The sequence below is a fragment of the Dermochelys coriacea genome, chromosome 5 (assembly GCF_009764565.3).
Source record: "Dermochelys coriacea isolate rDerCor1 chromosome 5, rDerCor1.pri.v4, whole genome shotgun sequence".
NCBI lineage: Eukaryota > Metazoa > Chordata > Testudines > Dermochelyidae > Dermochelys > Dermochelys coriacea.
In genome coordinates, this window is record NC_050072.1 from 105,445,665 (window position 1) to 105,454,342 (window position 8,678).

Below are 8,678 nucleotides of genomic sequence, written 5' to 3' on the forward strand. Positions count from 1 at the left end.
TTTAAGTACTGTGAAAATCCCATGACATAATAAGTAATTTGAACATTTACATAATACGGTATACCCAGGCAAGATGTGTGTCATTATCTTTCTGTGTTTACCACTTAACAGGAAGTGGCATCACATTGTATTTCTGTCATCGGAGCTAGTAGCAAATTTATTACTGGGGAAAAAATTACTTCCCAAAGTTCCCTTAGCATGAAATCTGTATCTCCCCTTTCCCCCCAGCACATATACAAGTACTTAGACTGTGGGCTGTATTCCCCCTTCTGTTGTGTTCCTTTTACACCCTGCTGGCAGTATACAGGGACCATAAAGCCAGTGGAAAATCATTCCAGGGAAGAATCCTTGGATTCCCTGGATAGAACAGAATGGCTCTACGCCATGCCCCTTGAAGCCCATCTGTAGGGGGCATGCCTAGTGAAGAAAGGGATGTGGCCCAATCACTCTGTTCCACATCTGTTCTTGGCTATAGAATAGCCCCTAGAGGTTGTTGCATAAAGAATAAGTCTCAAGGCTGTTCTAACTTATGTTAGAGGGCTAAAAGTCACCTTGCCCTGCTGTACCCATCAGTGCTACACTGAACGCATGATGCAAATACAGATGATTTTTCATAGTGCCTTCTGATATGGGTTTAGATCTGCCACCATCCAGAAATATACGTTCATATTAAAATAGTACATCACAATGACATTGTCACAAATCTTGTCAAGTTTCTCTTCTGAACACTTAACAGGCTGCTGCTTTGTATCCCAACACCTGGCCACATGTCCTTAAGTTTATTTGAGTAATGTCCAGTCGCTGCCTCTGGTTCCATCAGAGTACTTCTTTCTAGCACTCCTTTCTGAGAGCTGAGACACCATAGTCCAGATGCTTAGGCTCTGAGACTGGTGCCAGCTCCCCTAGACTCTCCAGTTGCTTATGCACATGCTTTCCAAGAACTTCAATCTTGTGGTCTCTCTGGTTTGCAGTTTACTTCTTCAAGGGCACCAGATAGTTAAGGCAAAGAGATGCAAGCTTTGCAGAAGGATTCTAACAATTATTTTTACTTTAGACAGCACAAGAGATGTATACACCTATACAAAATACCTATATATCATTCCCTGTCTCAGTTTCCACATCACTTAAGAGTCCTTTGGGGTTTGGTCAAATTCTTCTAACAAGTCCAGGATCCTTTTCCTGATGGTCATGACTTCTCCTACTTACTGAGTCTGTCTCTCGTTGACCCCTTGCAGTTGGTGTCCTTAAGTTCCTGACTGGCACATTAGTCAAAAAGATCCCGGTGCTATAAGAGCCTACCTCTTTGTTCCTCTCTCATGCCCCAAGCTTCCTTTGTCTGTCCAACCAACCCAGTCTGTCTTCAGAAGGCTGCACCAGACATCTCATCTTGTTCCCTTTCTGGGGAAATTCCATTCCTTCAAATCCTAGTCCTCTGCAGAGAAGTTGGAGAAAACTAGTTTTATCTAGAATGCAGTGACTCCTTTGCTCAGCCTGGGCAAGATCTACACAGGTCCTGATCATCTTTAGCAACCATTGCTAGCCCTGTTTCAATGCCCTTTGGAATTTCAGTCCACGATGGAAGTAAAAAGACAAGAGAGAAGGCGCAGACCCAACAATAATCAAAAGGGAGCTTGTCATTTCATAAAGATACATAGAGGGTTCATAATAGCAAACAGAATTCATCAATTGTCTCTAGACAGATTGTCAGAGCCACACTCTAACATCTGGCCTGCCCAAGCCTTACCCATTTGCCCCTCACTGGTTCTCTTGTATATTGGGCTTTCTGTACTCTATAAAGAGAGTGAGGCAGCATTTGCCCTATGTGCATAAGTGAGGTTAGATTTGTTTCCTTTACAGAAAAACTCTATTGGATTTATCTCCATGACCTCAACCTGTCGTTCCTACAGTGACATAATGTCTCTTATCTACTACCAGATACATAGTATCTTTGTATTATTGCAATCTCTAACAGATATTGTATGGTATTAAGTTTTTACTTTTGAAAATCTATCAGCAAACCTAAAATACCTGAAACTGAAATCTGCAAACATTGCAAAATGAGAATGTAGACAACAAAGAATGTCAAGGTTGCAACTTCTAGGAGGACAGGATTATTTGTTATTGAGCGGATAGTTTTCTGATCTCTCTCTTGCTCTTCCTCTAACTCGGTACAAGGTAAATTAGACAGACCTTGAATACTAAGTCAAAGATACAATTGTACTTGGCTTATTGGATACACTGTACCTGATGTTATCAAATTTATAATATCCAATGATTTTAAAATACTAAACTATGGATATATGTATACTTAGCTGATTAAGGCATTACCTGTTACCAATACTTGAGATCAATTCATGTTATCTATTGTGATAACTATGCAGTAAGTATGAGAACTTCCCTAGCCCAATCTTGTTTTATTAGGCAATAAAATAAATTGCTCTCCAGCAGATCCAAACCTTTCCAGTTTATTCCTTAGTAGCAACAGGGTGTTAAGTCATCTTTTGGGAAAGTGCACACCTGCACTTTTACTTTTATTATCATCTGGGAGTTAAAGGTGATTTGCAAAAGAAAGAGTGTTTGTGCCCTTTAAGGAAAATATTCATTGATGTATATATAAAGACTTTTAAAAGGTCATTTGTGTTTAATTAGTACTTTCTGCCCTCCCCACCCCCTTTTTAAAACATCTTAGAAATATCGAGTCTCATCTTCCCTGTTTATGCTGGCAGATTCCTTGGGACACAAAGAACTGGGATGAGAGCTTCCTCAACACTCAGTTGAATCTATGAAAGGAGATCATTGCTCCCATGTCATTAATTGGGTGTTAACAAAACCTATCTAGACACAGAGTTTAAAAGAGTCTGGGTTAAAAATCCTTTTCCCTCTCAGCCTCCCATCTCTCATAATTCTGTTGTTTCTTCAGTTGTCCCAGGAGTTTCCCAGCAATAAGTAGGCAGCTAAGACATATTTCTAGTGTAAATAGAACAAACATGGGGGAGAGGAGAGAATCTCAAAAATTTAAAGCTCTCTGTATAAATCATAAAGCCAAAACAGGGGCATAGCATATTTTTTTCTTTTGCAGGCCACCTTCAAAACAAAGTGTTTTTGTTTAATTTGTTGGGGGGGGGTTGGGTGTGAGGGGGTGTTCACATCTATTATTGTTTGAGTGAGGACTGCAGGATTTGGCCCGTTTTTAGAACTCAGAGCTGAATAACTACTTCATGTTTTATTATGCATTAGTTAAGATATATTTTATATACAGATGTCATGTATTCAGGTGTCATGGCCAAGTGATAGTACTGTATATAAACCAAATATAACACATCACTATTATTATATATTATATTACTACTTTGCCCAGAAAGCTTAATCAGGATCAGGGCCCCTTAGTCCTAGGCAGAGATGATAGCACCATCTATAGTTAAAGATGCCCCAAACTTCCCATTTATAAGAACATTTTCAGTTGTTTATAACTTTGCCAAAACTTGAACTGTTTGAGCTGAAATTTTCATGCAGGGTGTCTTGTCTGTCTCAAGCTGCCCTTTTCTTTTTAAGTTTCTAGGGAAAAAATGGTTGAGCCATGGTTCTCATGGCAAAATTTTAAACTAAAAGAGATGCAAGAGTGTGACATGTTTTTTTCATGACTCTCAACAAAGGAAAGTGTATTGTCCTTATGTTACAGACTCTTTTACATACTTCTAAAACAATATCCTCATTACTTTTGTTTCTATGGGTAATACGTGTACTGCGATACTCCCCACAGAGACAACAAGTAATTAACAGTACTCTGTTAACTGAATACTACCCCAAAGACAATATTAGAAAACTTTATCTTCTGGCACTGCTAATATTTTAGTCTTCCTGAGTGCAAATATTTAGAAAGCAGATCATCAATACTGATGTGATGCAATACTGTTCCTTTCTAACAGTTTTTCCACAGCTGAAACTAAAAAAGTAGGATAAATGCAATCCCTGGTTTATACCTGCTCAAATTGCATAAACCAGGGTGCAGAGCCTGCTGTGAAGTCTCCAAAGCAAGTGGATCGCTCAGCAGGATCATATTGTGTCTCTGATGGAAACTAAGGCCCTGATCCTGCAAGTGGCTTATGCATGTGGACCTCTGCACTCATGTAGAGCCCTTTTAATTGCAGGAGTTCACCTCGGATCTCAACCTGCAAAATTAGGGTGTAAATCTGCCTCTCCAAATGGCAACCCCCAAGGAGAAAGGGAGTAGACACATTGCATGATGTGGGTCAGGGAGCTGTAATTTGTATCTCCTTGTCCAATCCAGCCCAAGGTGTACAACATATATTATAAAATGGAACTTGTTACCTCAGTAGTTCTTAAAAAACACAGTGTAGTAATGGCAATAAAAACAGAGGAGGCAGATTCTCCTCTCAGCTGTACTGGCACATTGACTTGAATTAGACTGGTGAGAGGAGAATTTAGCTCAGTGTGACTGGGTGTAAACCTCATACTGGCACCAAAAGGGTTAAAGGAGCCAGAGAGTGATGCAACTTCACAGCTTGTACCTGGGAAGGGTGTGGTCAGGTGAATGGGATGGATTTAAAGAGGAGAGAGGACATCAGATTGGGAGGAAGATTCTGGTCTTGTCTTGTGGGAAGCAGCCCTAAGAAAAGCTGAAAAGCAGAAGTGGGAGAAGAGTAGACAGGCTATTTCCAGTGTGAGTTGGATGCCTCAATGGAGGTAGGAACTTAGATGAAGCTGTCTGAACCCCTGAGTGAGGGGAGGGGTGTATTACCCCCTGGGCAGTGGGGTTGTTTGAGAGCCTAGGAGCCAGAGGACAAAGGGTAGGGAAAAAACTATAGGGGGCAAAAGTATGGCTGTGAGAGAGAGGTAGCTGCTGAGCTCGATGGGTTTAAGGTTTAGTTGTTTTTACTTTTCTGTTGGATTTTGGTTAAAAGCTATGCCCTGGAATGGGATGGACTCTAAAGTGGTGGGCGGAAGGCTAGGATACTCCTATGGGTAGAGAAGGCTAAAGGACAGTCAGGAAAACTGAGGCAAAGGTGCTGAAATGCCATACTATAGCCAAGAGGAGTGTGAGTGGGGGTGGCAACTTTGCTACACACAGCATCCCTAACAACCAGAAAGAAGTAAAGGAAATGTTAAAAGGACTACTTCATCCCTATTTGAGACTCTTTTTACCAATAAATATCAAACATGTAGTCTACACTGACAATGAGCAGTGACAAGCTGACTGTATAGTTATTACTGAGCAGTAATTTATTTGTTCTAAAAATGGAACTGGGACTGGATAGGATGATATAAAAGACCCAAATATAAAATAAGGAGACTCAAGGAGTTTTCCTCTATACAAAATACATTTTTTTTCAGAATTGAAGCCTTGATCCTACAAGCAGCTCCATGTGGACAGATCCCTAATGGGGATCTCCTGGTGCTCTGCTAGAGTGCCTGGGCACATCAGTGTGAGGCAGCTTCAGGATTCAAGCCTAAATCATGTTAAGTAAATCTACACTCACTGCTGGAACAGTGAAAGCTGTCCTCTTTCTCCCCTACCCCTATTTGGATGCTTGTACCAGCAACTGCTCATGCTCTGTCTGCATGAGAGAGTCCCTACAAACACCACCATGCTAATAGTAATGTTAATACATTAGCAGACTGTAAAAATAAACTTAAAATCCCATGTGTTCTCACTGTACAACAATATACAAGAGATTTGGATATTTAATCATCCCTGAATTCTGCATTACAGCAAGAGGTTTGCATCCCTGTGGACCCCAGATTACATAGTGTTTCAATGTCACAAGCAATCTGCCCCCCTATATGGTATTATGCTATCCTGTGGATGCCCAACAGGCTACAGATTCTGGTTCAGTGAGAGGATGACCTATTTTACAGACAGGTCAGCTTGCCATGGCAACCCATACAAAAGAGTCACAAGATGCAGAGCTGACCAAGAGGTAAAAAGTTCATGTAAATCATCTCCTCCTTCTCTCATTCCTCACAGCATTTAATTCAATAGGACTTTAGCTCTAGTGTGAACCCTGCAGAGCTGGCTTGTAACATAGATTCAGAAACGGAACGGTTTTGTTGGCATTGCCCAGGCTGGACGTGAGTGACTTCTTGCAGATTTGCTTGGCGGTTTCAACAAACAACCTTCTCCCCTTCTCCTCCCTCCTCCCCCCCAAACAGCTGGCCCTTGCTCTCTAGTAAGCCACAGGATTCCTCTTTCTGAGCTTAGATGTCTTCAGGAAGCCAAAGGGTGTCTGTTAGCCTGGAGAGAGGGAAGCTGGCTGGTGGGGAAAGACTTGCCAGATTTCCAGATGGGTAAACAACATCAGCTTACATTTTCACTTTAGTGAGCATCTGCTGAGATTTGGGAAAGTAAAGAATGTCAGACCTGAGGACCAGTTTGAGTGGATTTAAAGATCTATGCAAATATTTAACACATCTGTAATGCATGCCCTGCCCACACAGCCTACGTCCAAGATAATTTATGATTCAATAATATTAAGAAATACTTCAGTTCATAGAAATGTCCAATAATCTGAGTTGGATATTTTGTTAGAATAAGTTTTTCCAGGTACGGTATCTGAGGTTCTGGGCCCAGCCAAAGTGCAAGATGTACAAACAAAAAAGGATCTTTCCAATGACTTATACGCCCCAAAATTGTTCAATTCATTCTAAGGTTGGGCAAAGATTGTAACTAGTTTTTTTCTCCAAGGTCATTGACAAATCCCTACTTTTAGCCATCTAAATATACAATTAGAGACATTGTTGCAAAATGCTGTATTTGCATTGGTTAAGTGCCCTCATCAGAACATAGGGGGTTCTCAATTACATCTTCTATGGCTCAGTTGTCAGATACATTTCTCCCATGGCTTACTTTCGCAATTTCAGCCTAATTGATCTCTCTCATATATCTGTTAACTACAGTGCAGTAACCTTTGCCCTTTGCTTTGGATGTGACCACACATCTGTTGTTCATATTTTTTTTTTCCTTTATGCAGTGGTGTCACATTTTCTTTACTCAAGTAGTGGGCTGAGTATTTTCCTCTCCTTCCCAGCATGTCTTCACATTCTTTTCTGCCCATGATTTCCCATGTCTTTTACAAGTATCCTTACCTCTTCAGTAGGGTGACCAGATGTCCCAATTTTATAGGGATGGTCCTGATATTTGGGGATATATTTTTCTTAATAGGCAGATAGTATCTCCCACCCCTTGTCCCAGTTTTTCACACTTGCTATCTGGTCACCCTACTCTTTAGTGAACAACAGCTGAATCAAGCTGCTTCCATTTTAAATGCCCATATAAGATGGGATGGATTCTGGGGTGCACCATATAGGAGAGCACGTGATAATTCAAAAGGTAAGTGTCCAAGACTCAATAAAGAGGCAGATGTGTCCAGTTACCCAAAACTCAGAAGAAAGGTTGTTGCCAAAGCCCACAGTTGTCTTGGTATGTGAGGTTGTATGTATTTCATTTTCCCATGAAGCACCAGGTGACCAGTGCTGGCGGTGGAATACCAGACTTGCTGAACCGGTGGCATGGTAAGGTAATTCTGTGTTCCTATGACAAGGACTTGTCTGTACTCCAAAATGGACAGAGCTGCAGAAAGTGAGCAAAAGTGTAGCTAGCTAAAAGTTTTTCAATTTGCAGTGAATTAAAAGGAAATGATGGGATAAAAGACAGGGTTAGTTCCCAGGAAACTGGGCAGAGTAATGTTCTCCGGTGCTGTGTTAGTACCCTTTGGCCCCGGCACATGGAAAGAACTGGATACAGAACTGTGGGGCAGAGAATGGCATCAAATAACCTTATAAAAATGCTGTCTGAACTTATGCAGACATTGCAGGGAATTCATCTGGAAATGCATCCCCTGGGTGCATTAATGTATACAAAAGTGCATTTTGGAGGTTCGTATCAGCTTTTATCCTCATTCCATGTACATCCTTCTTCCTTCCAACTTTGTTTTCTTTCCCTTTTTATTTCTCTCTCTGCTTGAATAAATACTTGTATCCCTTTTTCAATTATTTTGTCCTTTTCCCCTTCCCATTTCTCCCCATATAACTTGTTCACTCTCCTGCTCTATTCTGTCCCTTCTTGCTCTCCCCAGTTTTTATCATTCCTCTCCTTCCCCTCCTGCTCATATCTCTCCTCACTAATAAGATCCATCTTTCTCCTCCATGCTCCCTCTCCCTGCCCATCCCCCTCATCCTTTCTCTTCTCCTTCACTATCAGTTTTCTTTCTAGCCATGTGTTGTTCAGAACATGTAGCCAGATGTTGCTTCAGAATGTGTTAAAGCCCCTTTTTTTCACCTCCTCAGGGCAAGGGAGACTCAGTTTAATGCCCAAGGTAACTTAAGAAATAACTTCATTTTCTTTAGGGGTTATGGGGTGTGTGTGTGTGTGTGTGTGTGTGAAGTTTGGATTCCACATTTTTGGTCAGCCACACTATTCCCGTCTTCTGCTATACCCTGTAACATTAGAAGAATCCACTAATGGCTTGTCTTGTGCAGGGAAAAGCATGGCTCATACACCATATAGTATGAGAATGTTTCATCAATATAAAATCAAATATTAAAGTCACTTTCAAAGTTCAGATAGCTTTCAATCCACTGTTATACAGAATGTAATGACAACAGACTATTTCCAGGCTTCGGGGACTGATTCTCAGTTACATAAAGCCCTTTTATATTAG